Source organism: Necator americanus, chromosome IV (genome assembly GCF_031761385.1).
Source record: "Necator americanus strain Aroian chromosome IV, whole genome shotgun sequence".
Classification (NCBI taxonomy): Eukaryota; Metazoa; Nematoda; class Chromadorea; order Rhabditida; family Ancylostomatidae; genus Necator; species Necator americanus.
The window spans coordinates 28101075-28120767 of NC_087374.1; positions in this window are offsets into that span (position 1 = coordinate 28101075).

A 19693-nucleotide genomic window follows, 5' to 3' on the forward strand; every position below is an offset into this window, starting at 1 on the left:
TCTTATGCTAGTATCCTTGTTGCCATCCTCGAACAATCGACAGAGATGTGAAACGCAGATATCGTGTGTGTCGCCCCATATTATTGATTGCTGGTGGTTTTGAAGGCGGTGCGTGAGCGCGATGTGCGGCTAGTTTATAGTAACAACGGAAGTATGTGTTTCAATGTTAGCGAAAACGAGATAAATGAACGTAGGTGCTACTATTTTCGTTATGGTGTCCATCTCGGATTTAAAGTTCACATTTCATTCACGGAAGTTGTTTTTATTTTCAGAAGAGAAGAACTTAATTTGCGGCTTCAGACCATAAACACACAACTGCAGTACTTAAAGGCATCACCCCACGAATCTGAGGTGGTGCAGATTTCAGGTGGAGTATTCGTATGCAGGATGGGAGACTACGGAGAGGGGGGTGATTCCGTCCATTTCTTCCTAATTGCCGTAAAGATACGGCTTCATTCGTTTTGGCGCACCATTTTGTACAATGGTTCGATTGGAGCGCGCCAGTCTTGTGCGGCGCTGCATCTTCCGGGCCGTTTTTTAGGGCAATTAGGAAGAAATGAACGGAATCATCTCCCTCTCCGTAGTCTCCCATCTCGTATACGAATACTCCACCTGAAATCTGCACCACCTCAGATTCGTGGGGTGACGCCTTTGAATTTTTAAAAATCAATCAGTAGTCCCTGGTTTGCGCGTTGCTATGATCGGCGGTTGACGAGGGAGTGCAGAATTTGCAAGCCGACTTATTACGTGCAAAAATTCCAGCTGCCTCTGTAACGGTAACGCTTCCAAGCATCATGGAAAAGAAGACAGAGACGCAGAGTTCATAAATCTGTGAACTACGATTAAATGACGTAAACGTCTCCGTGAGCTTTATTTTAGTGGTTTAATGCACTCTAAGAGGGCTCTCCAACCTTTTGTTTTTTTTTACTAAGCTCTTTTCATTTTGTTGGCTTTAGTCCTGCTTTTCTGCAGACGTATCCTCAGTTACGAATGAGATATGTCTCGTCATTGCTTGTTTTGCATTGCTAGTGGCATGCTGAGATGAGGTCGACCGAGTAGTGAAAATTGATGGCCGACGGATGGCCATCGTCCTATTTGCATCTGTAATCAGTCTCTGGCTCGTGCATTGCATGGCGACGATGTTTCTTGCGGTACAGTATCCATCATAGGATCATCGAGAGGAAGAGAGAGATAGATAGATAGATGGATATAGAGAAAGGCTTGTGGAACCGTTCTTGATGTTATTTTGTTCTTATTATTTGGGTATACTGCTGTTTGCGCTACATTTTAAAAGTTTTATTTGGACTATATTGATTTTTCTTCTTCCATGGCCAGCTTTTGCTCTTCTTTATATCTTCTCTTTATACTCGAAACTAAGAAAGTACGGACAAGCATAGGGAGAAGCCGGACCCTCCTCAGGTGAAGGGGGTTCGGCTCATAGGGTGCAGCTCAAGTGAAGAGGGTCCTTTCGCCAACCGTCGAAAAGTGAAGGAGGTAATTTCGCCAACTATTCAAAAGCGAAAGAGGTCCCTTCCCCAACCGTCCAAAAGTGAAGGGGGTCAGAGCACCGGTTTCGAATATATTATTATTGCTCCATCTATTTCGGTTTGCATTTTTTTTTTTGCAAAAAGGAATGGAGTTTTGATTTTGCGATAAAATGTGCTATTTTACATATGCTATCTTTTTTTTTTTTGAAGGGAAATAAGGTTCCAAATTGATCGACCTGTATTGAATGCTCACTGCTTTTTCCTATGCAGAGAAATAGTCAAATGTAAGATGGGACTTCCTTTTGGATTCCAATAAATATTCCAAGAGGTAGGTGTTGCACTGAAGTTGGCAAGGAAATGAAAGACAACCTTTTTTTCAACTAAGTAACTGCATTCATAACTAGGTTTTCCTCCAGTACTGCGACCAGAGCCCATTATTTACCATTTCTTAGGGTCGGATCCAGACCATGAGGAATTACAATTCAACGGGGTTACCACCTTTGCCGAGGGGCACCTTGGACAAACTCAGTGATGAATATTGTCATAAAGGATAAAGGATAAAGTTTCTGGCGTTAATCAATCCGCTTGGGATCAGCCCCCACATTCACTTCAATTCAGAATCGTTTGAGGTTTACGAACGTGTATCTGGCCTTTACAATGACTTGCGGTGGCTACCCGATGTGTCAAGTCAGTGTTTTATCCTCCCAGACAAGTCCGGTACCAATTTATCGACCTCGGAGGGATGAAAGGCTTGGTGAGCACTAGGGCCGATTCGAACCTCCGATCGATCGTGCAGGAAGCGAAACCTCTAGCCGCTACACCACACCCGCCCAATATTGTCATATAACTCAAAAAACTCAACTTATAACTACAACTCGTTCGACAGCACTTCTCATATTTTCATAATCACCCAGGCTTGACAAAATCAAACTCACAAACATATCAAACAGTAATCAAACTCAAACAGTAAACTCGTCACATGAGAACCTCAAGCGAGGCAAGATTTCAAGATTAGGGAAGGGGAACTGAAGTGATTCAGGTTTTAATCTCAACTTTATCCTTTCTCGTTCTTCTTTTGTTCCTGTTAATTCAACTGAGTTGGAAAAATGTTTAAAAAGACCAGTGAATACTAAGCATTTTCTTCATTTTTGGCACAGTGGCACAGTTTTCCTGTGCTCGTAACTAACTGGTTTTGCTTGCAGCGCAATGATCGCTGTGAGTAAACGTTCACGTTTCTCTTGCTCATTTAGTATAAATTTTTTGCGAAGCTTCTCTTGGCTGCCATTCTATTGGCCAAATTATTCAGCAATTAGCGTCGTGAAGCAGAAGAGAAAAGCGTGTGCGGGATGCGACGAGCAGGCGCGACGAGCGAATCGGGCGCTCGATCGTCTGCGCGCTCGCCATCTACTCATTCATTTGTAAGTCGTTTTTGTCCCGGCTCTGTAACGTTTTTCCCCGCCAACGGCCGAAATGAAATGAATTCGATGAGGTTTCGATGTGCTTTTCTAGGGATGTGGTAATTATCTCGATATTTTCATTTTGACGGGAGTTGTGAAACTCTGGTTGAAAGCATTCTGCCGTGATCGTCATACGAAACAGGTTTTTTTTTTCTAAATTTCAATCGAGTTCTTTTGCTCAAAATAATAATAACATCTCAGTGGACGAAACTACTACTGCATTACGTGCTATGCAATTTCCTTTGGGCTAGGTAAAGAAATGACGGTAAAGAAAATTTTCCATCCATTTGTTGTGCCCGTGAATTTCGACCATGGAACTGAAATATAGCTCCCGCACTGGTTGAGCGGGATTTGGGGAAACCTCTTCCACTACAACAACGTCTCCTTTCTCTTGTTCAAATAATGTTCCGTTAAGCTATTTGCGGCTACTGGGAACTTGAGAAGAGAAATCTCCTTTGTGGATAGCACATTTTGATGATCCTACCTCATTCTCTTCTTTTCATGACTTCCACTTTCCGGCTGGCGGCACGTCAAACAAAAAAAAAAACACCTCTACCGATCCATTCCGTTTCTCTGGGAATTGGTGTGAGGTTTCTTCTTTTTTTTTCGGGAAAAGAAGATCTTTGAAACGTCTAAGGTTGTATGAAAAGTGTGTAAAAAAAGAATCTTTGAAAGATTAGACGATTTATTTAATCGACTATTGTAGCTGGTCATCATTCTCAAATCGCCTAGCTCTGAAAGGTGTATGCGAGATATCTCTCATGTTTTATCGAAGATTTCTCTCATGTTTTATCGAAGGCGACTTGGTATTCAATAGAATAGGATAGTAAATTTCTAGAGGCGATGAGTGCGAAGAACGATTTTTTGTCTTTTCACATGTTGAAGTAAGGTTTTATTTTTCGTGGACGAAGTTGTTTGATGTTTTAAACATCCTAACTCTTTTTTTCTGAAGTGTCAATGAGTCTTGTTTCGTGTTTTTTTTTCCTGCGCATGGTCTTTCTAACGTGTGTAACTGCATGAGAAATTTGGAGTGACAGCAAATTTGCAGCAGCGTATGATTTCTGTTGGAAGTGATAGAAAAAAAACAGGTTTTGAAAAGTAAAGGATGAGATTTGCACTGGATCTTCTTCTGGTTTCGCATCTAAAAGTTGAATTCTCGGGAGTATTCGATGAAATAATTTGTTACTTTTTTATCCTACATCTTTTTGTGTTGTTAAACTAATCATCTGTGCTTTAGGCTACTCATTATCGTTGTTCGTTGACACTTTCCCTTTTTCGTACACCTTTAATTGTGTCTTCTATGTGCATTTGCGTCATACTACATTCAATGATGCACTTTTTAATGCAAGGGTTTCGCTGTTTTTTTTAGCAATGTTGTTTTTCCCCTTTTCGAACCTATTAAGTCTTTAGAGACCTTAATTACCATTCTGTGTCTCGTCGCTTTTTTGCATAGACGTAAATTTGCATTACATCAGCAACACTTCCTTTCTCTCTGCAATTACTGCGACGACTTATTTTACGAATTCAGTGGTGCCAATAACGAATATTTTTATGTATCTTATTTATATATACCGATGGTATACCAAAAAAGAAGAGAAAACACACTTCGTCTTAGTCAGAACATTTTTAAGAAATCAGGAACCAATTTATTGTCAGTGGAACGTGACGCTGTCCTTTTCATGGCGAGTAACACTTCAAACATCCCGTACAGAGTGTGAAGAATCCTCTTATGACATCTGTTCCACTAATTCAGAATGCTTAGCATTGGTCATTTTATCAACAGATCAAGGTTTGGACGACAAACTTATCCCGTGGCAGAAGGGGCACGTTGAGAGGTCGGGTGAATCTGGCGGGAACGGGAGAACTTAAAGCACCAAGATTCATCAACTTTCGTGATCGATATAAGAACGGTGCTTTTTCGTACGCACTCGAAATGGCGCGGTGAAGGTAGCTCTCGAAGCGGCGCAGTGGGACCGAGCTGGGGCCATCGCCAACTGCAGCGGTGGGTTTTGCCAGCAAGGGTTCCAGTATTCTCCTAACCGCTACGCTCCTTTGCACAGCCTCTAGAGAAACCACGTACCCAATTGCACCGTGCTTCATGTTTTGATCCCATTATACTTAAAAAACGATGATAATGCAGAACGTGTCTATGATTTTGCTGTTAGGGCTTCTTCTGCTGCTTGGTTATATTAGGTTGCCCGCAGAGTTCAGACCCGCGCGGGCGCGCGATTTAGCGGCCCTGCAGTTTTACGGTTATTGACTATTCGCAACAGTGCCTTCAATAAACACCAAAACCGAAGAGTCGCCAAACCGCGCACCCGCGCGGCTCTGAACTCTGGGCAACGGAGTTGCTTGCGTTCTATCGCTTGCATAGTTGGGAAGGCGAAGGGTCAATGAGCTAGTCAATGAGCTTTGGGCCTAATGTACTAGTGATAATTGAGCTATTTCTGGATTACTAATGAGAATTGGGGGCAGGTTTAGCGCGGTCGAGGTTCCGATGTGGCTGCACGTTCGATCAATCAGAGGTTCGAATTCGCTTTAGTGTCAACCAACAAAACTAACCTACTGAGCATCATCAATTTTGTGATACGCTGTGTTTAAGTTGTACTGTTAGTCGTTTAGTGATGTTTATATATTTATTTTTTTTGTTTAGTTATATTGGTTAAGTGAATGTTAGGGCCATTTTAAAAACACCTTTATTCGTCAGCACTACGTTAAATTCACTTGTATCATCACTTTGCAGGGCTGAAATTGAGGAAAATGCACTGCAAGCAACTCTAATTCAACACCTTTATGACGGATTGTTAGGAGAATATGCTGTGTAGGAATTGTGCGTTTCCTTTGTAGCTTAAAGGCATCACCTCAGATTCCGTGCGGGTTTCAAGTGGGTTATGCCTATATGGGGTCGCAGTTTATCAAGAGGAGAGTGATTTCGCCCATTTCTTCTTAATTGCCGTAAAAACGGCCCGGAAGATGCGGCTTCGAGCGTTCCGGGCGCTATTTTCTACGAGTTCGATTGGAGCGCGCCAGTCTTGTGCACGCGCCGCATCTCCCGACCCGTCCCTTTTTTTACGGAAATTGGGAAGAAATGGAAGGAATCAACTTCCTCCACATAATCTACGACCATAATAGGCATAACCCACCTGAAACCCGCACAAGCCCAGATTCGTGGGGTGATGCCTTTAACTACTGTTATTATAAGATTTTCTATCAGGGAGTAAAAATAAGCGTGGAAAGTTCATAAAGGTCCCGTGCATATTTTGCTTGAAGAGGGTGATTTATACTGTTCAGAGGATAGATTTATTTGGATACCGAGAGTATTCTTAACTCAAGGGCTGAGAGAAAAGTCTAAGGGTCACCGTTTCTCTTTGGTACTCTAACTCTTTACTCTGATAGTTTTGAATAACACGTCATGCGCCTCACATTGTTCTTTCGTTCTTGCATTGTTTTCGCTTCTAATGCATTCTTCACATTAATTCGTTCCATTAAAGGATACCTTTAATGAACCACTGCTTTACTCCCACGATTGACTTTTTATCCATCCGGATCTCGTTTGTTTGTGCGATACGAAATGGTACAATGACAATGGATTATGCAATATTTTGTCATATCACGATGTTTGACGTTTTCTGTGTACGAGATATGTAGGGGTTAATTTGTGGTAAACATCAATGTCATAACTATTTAAAAAAATCGTGATGTATCCACTATTTAAGTGAAGGAAAACAGAGAGCTCCGCAAAAGATGCCACTGGCCTTGCATGCTCTGCCACATAAATCGGTAAAACTGTTGCTACGAAATTATACTTCCCGCATAATAGAGCTACAGCTTCGTTTCGTTCCTTGGATCTGTTTAAAGGAATCCTATTTTTTCTTCTGATTTTATCTTGACCTTACAAGTGACGACAAACGTTTCGGCGTCATCGTCTTGTGTTTGGTTCTTTCCTTTCCTCCTTGTTTTCTTCAACTCATATCCGGTTTTTGTTTTTTTTCTCTTTTCATTCCATAATTGGATATCTGTTGTTTCATTTGAACTCTTAAGAACCGTGCTAGAAATTAAAGGCATCACCTACGAACCTGGGGTGGTACGGGTTTCAGTCGCGTAATGTTTATACAGGCTCGTAGATTTTGGGAAAGGGGGTGATTACGTTCATCTCTCCCTGTAACAGTAAAGGTAAAGTAAGTTTAATTTATGAGCGTCTGCGGTTAGAAATTTCATATCAATCCTTCGTTCTGTAATTTTATTGAATCTGACATGTAACTTTCTGAAGATTCATGTCAAGGTTTCTAGTTTCAAATGAACCTTGCTTCTGCAATTGCGGACCAGTTCAGAGTTCGTCTTTAGCGATCAGTAATCACAGAATCTTACCGACTTCAGCCAGCAGTTTTGATCTATGATTGGTGAAATGTTGTGGTTGTTTCGAGACTACTGAAGATATGACGGCGCCCGTAAGGAATCTGAAAAAATACACGGGAATTCCAAGAACGAGAAGGTAAAAGTCATGGAAGAGCGTTTGGATCCTAGCTTTATGCTACTCAAAGCTGCCTATTTGACGCTTTAAAAACAACATATCACGAAGCTGACCATGTAGGGTATTTGTGGGCAAATATAGAGTTCGAGTAGTAGAGTATTCACTTCGTTCCGCACAATTCCCCCCTAGACGTTCTAAAAAACGGCGTGAGAACCATCTTAATTCCTACGAGATACGTTAGAACGTGCCACCACTTCTGCACGCGCCAGCGTTCTCAGCAGCCTACGAGGCGTTCTCACCGTTTTTCAGGACGATTACGGGGAATTGAGAAGGACCATGCTCATACTCGTTATCTACATCTCCGAACTCTTATATTTCTCCACAGAGACCCCAACATCGTCAGTTTCGTGACACGCTGCCTTTAAATTGACAAGTCCATTGCCGTTCCAAGACCATAAATAACCACAAACATCTCCTCTAACGCCATCTTACTCTACATAGTTCTCCGCTCTGGGCACAATGACGCACCACGACCGCGATTGACGTAAAACAGCACTTTCGCCTCGAATCAACGCCGGAATTGTTCAATCTTCTATATTTTTTTTTTGCATCTGCATTTCGCCTCTTGCATTGAAAGAAGAATTAAATTGAGTACGTCATTTAAATCTGCCTCGCCTGCACCTCTCTCCGCTCTTTTCAGCTGTACATTCTTTGATCAGAGATTTTTGCAGTGTTTAATAGAAGATCGTGCTAGCTGCTCTTTTCCTTATCTCCCTCTATATGTATATTTTTGACCAACATATGTGTACATACATATAAGTACATGATATTTTGGTCAAAAATTTCCCTTTTTTGTATCCGAATCTTTATTATTCCAATTTCTTATAATAGTCTCGGATTAATATTTTTATTATTAATATTATAATTATTTATTATATTATTTTTATGATTTTGTTTTTTATTAATAAGTGAGCTGTTTTCAACTTCTTCCCTTTCTCACTTCACCGTACCTTGTGTTTTTGTTTTTGTCCTTCATTTCTACATAGATCTACTCTATTCGCTATGGTGCACCTTATTTCGCCTCGTTCTTTTCTTGTTTTGTAATCCTTTAAGTTTTCCATTTAGCCAGTCGATCTTCAATTCGATGACGGCTGATCGAACATCGAATTGATACCACCAGTACGTTACAACTCACTTTACGTTTACAGTTGATTTTAGTGTTTATTAATGCTCAAAGACCAAAGAAATACCGAACAGTTGACATTCTCTGGTAGGTTTGAGAACAGGAAAACGTTGTTTTCCTCTTTTTTCTTCGTTAGCATCGGAGACGATCCATCACTATTCAGTTATGTGCGATTCTATTCGTAAATTTGTATAGTCAATGAAGTCTTTGTAAGGTTACGGGGAATCTTTATAGGCAGCGTATTCCGAAACTGCCGTAGTGCGGAAACCCCGGAAGGGAAACCGTAGTGTTTGGATTGTAGGTTACGGAAAACAGCGTGGCTCCGCTCAGCCTCCTCTAATCGTCGTAAAAAGGGTGTGAAACACGCCGCTCTCTTCTATGAAGTGAACAGTAGTGTTGTGGATGTTTAGAACCGAGAGGTCGAGAACCATTGGGATTTCCTCAGCAGCTTATTGAAGTGAAACAAAGGAAACGACTGCTGAGGGACGGAAGCGTATACAAGAGGGGGTGCTCTGACGTATCGTGTAGGGACAAACGCCGTTCCCACGCCGGTTTTCAGGATGATAAGAGGAAGAAGAGCGGAGCCATGCTGTTTTCCGTAATTTACAACCCGAACGCTACGGTTTCCCGGGGGTTTCCGCACTACGAGGATTTCGTGAAACGCAGCCTCTAATTCACACAAACACCTTTTTTAGATTTTGATCTGGGAAATGGATTAGTTAACGTTTGTTCAAATGCGCAACGCTGACGTTTATATTTAAACAACTGCCATTTGTCGACATCTATTCCCCGTCATGCTTTAGTTTCAGCACCATTTCATTAAATATTTTAGAACTTAAATGCGACCTAAACTTTCCAGTAGAAATTAGAGATGGTGAGCTGATGGCGAACTGTTTCTCTTTTTTTTGGATTTCAAGTAAACTAATATGCAATGCTGAACCGCAATTTTTTTGAACAAGGGTGTCGTTATTTAGGTGTTGTGAATTTTGAGTTCTGTTCTTTGAGGACATGCCCAGATAGTTTTAACGCTGTTGTTGTTCAAACGCCTTTTTCGTTTTCTACATCATTCTCATTTACGTCGGAGTTGCCAGCATAATTTTTATGTGTGGTTTAAAATTCCTTTTATTATTTATGTATTATCCCTTTTCAAACGATTTACGATGCTAACGATCTTAGGATCATTCATGGTGACCGTCATAAGTAAAATGTGGTCTTGGAAATCTATCATGGTCAAAAGATTGGCATTCAACTGCGAATTGTAGAAATTTTAACGTCAAGAGGGGGGGGGGGGACAATTATCGTATAATTAGTTCTGAACGATATTCTTTTCATCGAGCTCAATGATTTTTTTTCTTCAAATGCGCTCATTAACATACGCACGTTTTGTGTTTTATTGGTCGTTCTAGTCGTTCTACCACGACGAATAGCGGGTTTGGCAAAATTCGATATAGCATCGGCGCAAATTTCACATACGTACGTCTGGCGCTTCAAGTGTGCGCTTGAGGTCATTGGCAGGAGCAGGTTTTGCTTTCTATCCGAAAATTGTCACATTTCTCCATTCGATCCCCGTTTCCTAGAGAATAAAAGCATAAGAGAGGAATGACATTGCAACATTGCAACTGCTCTTAAGAAGTAATAGATTCTATAAGAAGAGAGAACCGGACCGAACAGAAAAACCTAATTGAATCTGACGCTTGCGCTGAAATTGCCGAGAAATGGAACGTTTAGTTACTGGCTTTTGCGACCATCAGCCGATAGAAGGGAAAAAAAAACTGTGGTTACTTTCAGAGCGCTTTCTCTTGCTGATTTTTAGCGATTCGAAAAAAAAAAACATTTGCAGGCATGCGGCTATTTTGCAGGGATTCACCCTCAGTATAATTCGACGAGAAATTAAATTTTTACTCTAGAGTATTGTTTTTTCTCTCATTGGTGGCTATCTAGTGGAGAAGTAAGGCATTTCCTGTTTTGTTTTTGTTTTTCTTTGATAGACATGTACTAACGTACGGAGCATGAAGAAAAATGCAAAAGATTTCACCGTAAAAAATCCTCAGGTTTTGCGTCAAAATTCGCTTTTCTTTCAATGTTAATTCGACTTAATTGTGCGCTATTCCATGAGCAGCTTATTTATCATTTCTTAATTATATAGTCTGCGCTTTGTATACCGACTTCATAACATAATGAATGGATGTCTATATAAGATCCGAGTAATTCCTGGTTCCTGTCTGGAGGTTCATGGTTTCATGGAATAAGTGAAACCTTAGAACCTTAAGGCTTCCAGAACGCCGATAATATTTGCTGTTGCTTTGAGCTGTGAGTCATTATTTATTAGGATTGGTGTGTTAGTATTTCTTGTATCGTTCAATTTCTCCTCCGAAAGTGAATCATTCGATTCTTGATTTTTCCACAGATAACGGACAAAGGATAAAAAGTTCGCTGTTAGTCAATCCCTTTGGGATGCAGCAACGCGTTCTACTTCAATTCAGAACCGTCCGAAGCTTATGAATGGGCATTCCGCTTATGTTGGTTTTGCTGGGAGCAGCCGATGTATCGACTCAGTGTTTTTGTCCTCCCAACAAAACAACGTATCGACTCAGGAGGAATGAGCTCGGAGCGGTTTTGAACTATCGATGCTCCCGCAATTCTTACCAAATTTCGCCACACCCGCTCTGCTAGGGAAGAATAAAATCCTGGTTAAAGGCGGCGTATCACGAAATTGATATGGTACGGGAACCTCAGTGAAACGTAGAGTTCAGCTCGTAGATTACGGAAATGTGGGTGGCTCTCGTCAATCCTTCCTAGTCGTCCTAAATAACGGCATGGGAACCTCTATACTCCCTACGTTTTAAGGTACGTTAGAATGCGCCTCTATGTACACGATCCTGTCCACTCAGCAGCCTATTCATCAGTTTAACTTGAATAAACTGGTGAGGAGATCTCATTAATTTTCAACCACTCGTACGCGGATGCGGCGCGTGCACAATTGGGGAGCTGCAACTGATTTCGTAGGAAAAAGCCCCGTCTTTCACGTCGTTTTTTCACGAGGATTAGGGACAGATGAGTGGCTCGCTTCCGTAATCCAAGCTTTGCGTTTTTCCTGGGGTTTCCGTGTTACGTCAACGAAATTTTGTGACATGCCGCCGCTAAAGCATGGATTTGATGGGGCGTTATGGATGGCACACGCAAGTCCATTGAAGTGAATCTTAATGCAATTGAGTGGTTTTTTTGGCCGTTGTTTTGTCCCTGTCACGATTTTGTTTCTAAAAGATATGGTCAATTCGAGGGAAAAGAAATTTTCATTCTATGTGACACAGTTACATTATCATTAGAAAGGCTACACATAATCTATTTGGAATGTGCAGTGAATCAGACTTCATTTCATTGCATTATTGCAAAAACGCTAAGCAAATATAGTGATGAAGCGGTGACAGATTTTCGTCGGGTGTTTTACCCGTGTATTTTCTTCTAATCCTGTTCATTTTCAAGTTAAGTGCCGCACTATTATGCAAAATACATAGGAGGTTATGTTAATTTTGCTACGGAAGAAAAAAATCGTTTGTGCTGTGGTCAGAAATGTGCTTCTACCTATGAGCATAATATTTAGTCCAGGCACGTTCTGACACGACTGCAATTTTTTGGGAGGGGGGAAGTTCTGAGTGGAAATCTTTTTAATGCTACCAACGTATTTCTCCGTTTCTCAGTTCCAGATCATTCATTGTTTTCTATAACTTAGAAAGGTGGCCAGTTTGGTCGACATTACGTTAACACTTGTCCAGGTTCTATCATTCAAAAAAACTGACGTCTTATGTTTGCAATGGAAAGCTCTAGAATTTAATTTTATTTTATTGTTTCGTTTACATGTTCATGCTGCTGCTGCTACTGTTTCTCTTCTTCTTACATTTTCTGGATTCAGCGTCGTTGAAAGAAATTTGGAAGAAATCGCTTGGAATGTTGCTGAACTAGCTTTGTGGGATCTACTTTGGCTCACATTGGATCAATTTCTTTTCGGCTGTGAAGTTGAAATGTTAACGAGAAATGCTAACTGCTAATGAGTTTTGGGATTAGGGGTTTCGGTGGCGACGACGACCTGAGAAGATTGGACTGAGAAAGTGCGGCGACAGCCAAAAGGCTTTGCATGAATGTGAAAAGAACGTAAACGAGAAGAATTCTATGCAAAAAAATAGAGGTTTTGAAAAGAAGATAGGTTGGATTTCACCTCAGAACGAGTTCTTTTTTGCATCCAGGACTTGATTCATTCATTTAGTGGAGATGAATTTCGCGAACTTCCAGAACTAAGTCGGCGAGTTTAGAATCACTCAATCACTGGTCGTTTCCATAATCCGTCAATAATTCTTGCATCTGGGATATTGACTCCTCGGAAAAAGAAATCTTGAAGGAATGAAATTTGAGGCGTTCAACCACGCTCGGTACTTTTCTCATTTTGAATGAAATCCTAGAGGAATCAATTAACTTAGGGGATTTAGAACTTTAATTAGAACGTTTCGTCACAAGTTTACTACATATTAAAACTGAATATCAATTAAGAAAATGTCTAAACAGTCACTATCGTTATCATTACTGTAGTTTCCTGTTTTTCAAATTACTTCCGAAACGGATACTGTATCATTTCCAGTTGAGATGGCTGTAATGTTCCATTATAGCAATAAAAATGGAATGTCGGAATGTTCACGAGACCCTGTTCTCGGTTGGCTACGGTGTAATGCGTGTTTTCTACTACACAGCTAGGAGCAGCGCACGCAAACACAACCATCATTGCCCCGTCTCAATGGCTCTTACTTCAGAGGGTTTTTCTCCACCTAAATTACGTCTTTTGCAATCAATAAACAGCCAAACGCCATTTATTCGAGGGTTTAGACGTTTTTTTCTTTGGAAAAACTGCATTGCTTAACTTTCATTTTTTTACGTTTTGTTTCCTTATTGATTAACGTCGCAAATGCGCATACATCGTTGCTGGTGAATCAGTTCTATTTGGCGATTACGTTTCTGAATCATCCTCTGGTTAAATGCGATAGGAGTTTGCTTAAAGAACGTTCGAGAAGTTCCTCTTCTATTCGTTTATTTGCCAAATACACTGAATGTCAATTAGAAACGGAGAAACGGAAAAGAACATAAATGGGATCATAATCATAGATGCGATAATCGGAGCCATTGCTCCAACCCCCTTCACGTTTGACTTGATTTTCGCGAAGGGACCCCTCTCACTTTAGGACGGTAGGGGAAGGGATCCTCATCACTTGAGCTGCACCCCGTGAGCTTCACTTGAGGAGGGTAGGGTTCGGCTCCTCCCTATCGCACCTATGATCATAATTCGGGCATCACTGTGATGCAACTGGATTTTTATCTATTAAATCCTGTTTTGTCGCGCGTTTCGGTTAGATCACCTAAACTTTTTTTGCTAATTGTGCATTTTCCTCTGATGCAGATAAATAAACATACATTTCCTCTAAAACGTTAATCTTTGGTAACGAAGAGAATTCAGTATTAAACTGCGCAATTTGTCTCCTTTTAAAAATTCTTTTAGAAGACATTGACCTGTATCAACATTGTTGTTGTGGAACAGTGTGATCACACAAGAATTCCTCGTTGTTTTTTTTTCCATTTAATTGCAGCGTTTTCTCGACAAACGTGAAATTCACCGTCAAAACCGTTGTTAATCAACGTTTATACTGAAAGTGTAACGAGTTTGACATCAAATATTGGCGATGTACATAGAGCTTTGGAAAAAATTGTTGACTTCCGGAAGAAGAGTTCTTGAAATCTACTAATTAGTTAGTGCAAATCACCAATCGAAAGCAAAATCAATCACATCGTTTCTGGTTTGACTTGTTGTTGGTTGTTGTAGGTTGAGAAATTATTTATCTTTTTCTTGAAAATAGGACTTCCTGAGATATAGACGGGTCTGAAAAGGGAACCATCATTTTCTCGTAATATATCTTGCTACGACATTGCTTTTATATAGATTCTGTGTGGTTAGTTGCTAGGGTCCTCTTTGTAGTATTCGATAAATAGTTTTGTTCCTAAGCGATCATCATTTAAAAGAAGAGAGTGAGCGCGTTTGGAGCGTACCGGACGGATCTTTAAGGACGTATGCGTTTGAAAATCGAAGGATTCGTGCAATTATTAAGTTATAAGTACCCTACAGTGTTATAGTGCTGATGTGATCAGAATCTTTGATTTCTTCGCTTAGTTGCTCAGTGTATGTATTTGATCGGTGCTCTAAGGAGAGCAGAATCTCACCAAGTGAATTTCTTCCCATCGAAACTGCGGGGTTTCCTATCGTTTCTATTGGATTTTCTGCAATTCTTTCTCTACCTTTCTTGAGGTTCTGTTTACAATTTTTCTTTCCCCTTTTACGTGGGAATTCTTAGAACTTTGTGTACGTAGGAATTTTTCCCTTCAATTTGTAAATTTCGGTTGACGTAGATTGATGTAGAAGATGGCGTTGGTGTGTTCGTATTCCTTGCGATGTGGAAATATAATACATCCAATAATGCCTGACGTAAGATACTTCATATTCCGTGGATGGATTTCCGTGGATGAAAGAAATGGTCAAGGTGAAGCAGCATTGATTGAAGTCGCTAATAATGAATGGTAAAAGCTGTTGAATTGCAAAAAATATGAAAATATTTTGAATTAACATATGGAAGGAAAGCATCGAGATTCCGTCGTAATTCCCGTCGAACGTCCTCACAGTCAGTTTCCCATCTTTTGCATTGCGTTTCTTAGCTAAACCAGACAGTTTCGTTTACAGTTAGTGGGTAAGTGGGAGTCAACCTCTGGTGATTTGCAGTGACTCGTTCTGATCAGCCCAGATTCCTTAGCTTTGCTTGCTTATTTAAAAAAAATTGCATATCAGACTTCATTCTTATTTAACTAAGACTTATTTTTCCTAACATAAGCGTTATATTCATTCCTCCGTGGATCACAAGGTCATTAATAGTAGTATCTTAGTGAATACGGTACATCGCTTCGTTTTCAGCTTCTTAGATGTTTATGTTATTTTTCATTTCCATATATTCCCTTCTATTTTATTTTCTAATTCATCTATCTTCATTCTTCCTCTTTCATTTATGTTTCCTATATGACAGAGCTATGAATACAAATGTTATCGCGTAATAAATAAAACGACATCAAAATTTGTTTAATACGATAAGGCTTCCGCAGCACAGAAATGACATCGCACAGTACCGCTTATCCCGCTTTTATGGATTATTTTTCGTATTCGTTTAGCCTCAACATCCGTTCTTCTTTGGCTTTTCAATATTTCTTTTCTCATGAGAATTGAGAACTATCGTTTCTTTCTTGAAAATGTTGCTGCACTGTGTGCCATTCTTTCATCTTCAGGATTTGTGCGATTCTATGAGCTTTTTTCTTTGCTTGCAATGAAAAGAGTTTCTGTTCAAACGATGTGTTCACTGTTCCATTTCTGACATTTTCATAGTCACCCGTCCTGATAGATTGTCTATCGTTGATCGATAGTCCATACTTCTGAATCCCTCGTATTGCGGCCTTCAATGCGGCGGTATGTGGCGGTTAATCCGCCGCACCGTATTGCCTAATCTGCTCGGATCATAACTGTGGATTTATGTCTGAGGGATTCAACAGTGGTTCAAAGCTTCCTCGTCACCGTATCCAATTATCGTTGTAACCATGGTAACGTTTATCTAGTCACCAATTAGGATCACTTCTTTCTAATCATCCTTCTCGTTTGACAATGTGAACTTATTTTATCAGTAGAACGTCCCGTATGCTGAAACATCTGTGCATTCTCTTTGATTCTCTACCTGATTCGTTAACACAATATTGGAATCACCTCCGGTTTCAAATCCGACCGTGATTTTATACGAAAATGGTTCCTAACCATGTCAAGACCATGCTGTTTGTTGCTTTTTTTTTTGAAACTTTTCTAGCGACAACAGGAAGACGGTACAGGCTGTAAGAATTGTCAATTATTGTCACAAAACAGAAACAATTTTGAATAAAACCACAGGGAACCAGTTTATATTCGATTCGCATAGGTTTCATATGATTTTCCTCTTCTAAGAACGTATATTTTTCGTTGGTTTGCTGATGTTTGGCGCGTTAACTTTGTCTTTATGGATTTTACACCGAGCGTTACTGTTTTTTAGCCTATAAACTCAAAGAGTGAAAAGGAAGACAGGACAACACGTTTTACTTTTTCGCTCTCGGTTTCAAGGGGAAAAGCATTGAAAGCTTGTCAAGGTGGCGACGGATGGATTGCAGTGAGATTCACGGTGGTGGTTCATAATTCAACGTCAGTGTAAAGACAGCCAGCAACGAGTTTTTGTTGCATGTAACCCTCGATTCTCGTTCATCGACATTGTCTAATTTGACATTTTCTTATATCACTGGGCACAATCTTGTAAATAAAGAATAAACAAGTGGTAAGTCTCTATTCATGTAGTGAGGGTTCATATGTGACGAAGAGAGAGTTGTGTCTGAAGGTGGAAAATGCTAAGGAGCTGCTTTCTTTCAGAACTCGATGGCATTACTTCTTTTCTCTCTTCTGTAAAGTTATCCATCTTCACTTTTTTTTTCTTTGCGAAACGATGATATCCATCTCCTTTACCTTGATTTACCAAGTGAATTGCTGACCTCTCTCAATTTTTTTCTCCAGTCTAAGTCCATCTAAATGATTGTCGATTCGAAGAGCCCTTTATCTTCTTAAGCAAATCTGGAATTTTGGAGATCTTAGATTTAGTCGACATTTGATCACTACGTTTTGGAAGTATGTAGTCAAGTCCCAGCACTCAAATTCTGATAGAGTGGGTTTTCGAGAAAGAAATATTCAAACGTTTTCGAAAGATTTTACGAATGAAATTGATTCTCTACTCATGGTACACGGTTAGGGTATCCGAGCTTGTGCGCGCATGTTGGAGACGATCGAGCTTTCGAGCATTCGGAATTTTTCAGACATTCTTTCGATGGGTGTTATTCGCTCCAAACTAATCAATTTGTTCCCATGCACCGTTATATATAAATATAAATATAAGCAAATAAACAAATAAAAATATATAGGATATTATGTAATACCACATCAACTTCTTCACTCGAACTTCTCAAATTCCTTTTCTCCGAGTTAGAGAAATCGTTCTAGTACCGTTACTGGTTATGTGCAGTAATAATTAATTCAAGGAATTTCTTTGAAGCATTATCAACGATAAATTATGGGATTATTGTTTCCTTCTTGTTCTCTCTTTCTATAGGACGTTGTCAGGAGCTATTTGCCGGCAATACGGTAGCCCTGAAATAAATATTGTCCAAAATATAAGCATTAAGCATCGAAACTGATGCGTATTAAGATACCAAAGACAAGCTGAGACTTTATCAGTGAAGTAAATTATAATAAGGTGTGAGTTATTAATGTTTTTTGTGGGCAGTCTACATCTTTTATATTGAGTTAGATCCGTGAACTGCTTATTATCGTTCTGATGGGAGTTTCACTTCGAATTGTATCGATTTCCTCAAAAAAATACATGTTGTAGTAGTACATGGACATGGACAAGTACATTTTTTGGTAGAGCGACTCTGGAAAATTGAAAGAAAACCTTTGAAAACCAACTAATATTTGTCTAATCTTGCCTTTATTTTTTTCTTGCGTCTAAACTCAATTTTTCTCCAATGATTCTTATGCTTATCGAGTTGCTTCGCTCGTGCTTTCACGTGCGTTTTTTGCACACCTTTAGCTGAAGCTAATTGAAAAGTGTCGCTTCGGCAAATTTGAATGATGCGTTTGTAAATGACATTTTCTTAATTGCGCCGGCTAATAATGCTCGATTTTGTGCTAAACTTTGACTACTTGAATTTTTAGAACTATACGGTAATCAGGTAATAGAGTTTGAGTTTGGTTTTTGTGGAAAATTAGGGGGAAATTGCACATATTGGATGTTTTCTCCAGTAATATGATGAGTTATATGAAGAAGTTATCGAATAGGCTAGAATCTTTTTCCTGGAAATGTATTGATATCGCTCTCTCTCTCTTTCTTGCTGTTGTTTTGCGCACCAAATCTGTTGTTTCAGTGCTACATATCTAGCTTCTAAGCGGATTCCTCTACATTTTTGTGTCCTGATGTCTGAGATTGAGTTCGCAATGATTCTCGCCATCTGATGGCTGAATCCTACGTCCGCTGGTGCTGACTGCTGGTGATGATTTTATGAAAGTAAACCTCATCAAATAGTCCTATGATGTCTCTCAATTTCATGAAAATTATGTACATATATGAAAATCCTTATTTCCGTTAAGTAATCTTATCATTATAGCATTTGAAGTTTTTTCAGTGTTTGAGGTGACCAGAAAATTCTCTGCAAAAATTGTACACTGGGTTTTTTTTGCGGATTTTCGTTGACAACTTCCTTTTACATAATAGCTGTCATCAATTAACCTAACGTCACGATCAAGACTGATTGTTTGTGAAGATACCTGTGTTGTTTTCTTTTTCTGTTCGCATTGCGCAACTCGTCCCGGGGGACTACGGCCGCTATGTTTGAGTATTGCATATCTTTGACGCGAGTATGGTTGAAATTTTATTTGCATCTAAAAAGGACTACATTTACAACATTTTAGTCCTTAGATCTTTCCTTCTTGTTCTTGATGTCGCGTTTGATTCGTTATAGAATTCGCTCGAATGCTATATTGAATTTTATTTTCTAATTTATGTCAAAATGAATACCTATGCATAATTGCCAGATTACCTGAAATTTGTTCTAAAAAAATATGTGAGGAAAATAAAAGCGCAGCATTCGCTCACTAGGCGATTGACCCGAATGAGCTTGAAAGGTTGCATTTTGGTTTTGAAGCCACACTATGTTTGTCAGATCCCAAGTTCGACCTTCCTTGGATCTTGGCACTGTAGAGCTAGCCAGAACAAAGGTCAATAACGATTTTGGTCCTGAAAAAAAGAAAAAAAGAAAGTAGTGGACGATTCTATGTTTCCTATGAAGATCCGGCAGACCTCCCAGAGATTCGAAAAAAGGAGGTCCATGCTCCTTAATAGAAAAAAGCCTTCGTACTTCCTCTTTTCATGTTTGTTGGTGAATTTCCGGATTTCTACCTACA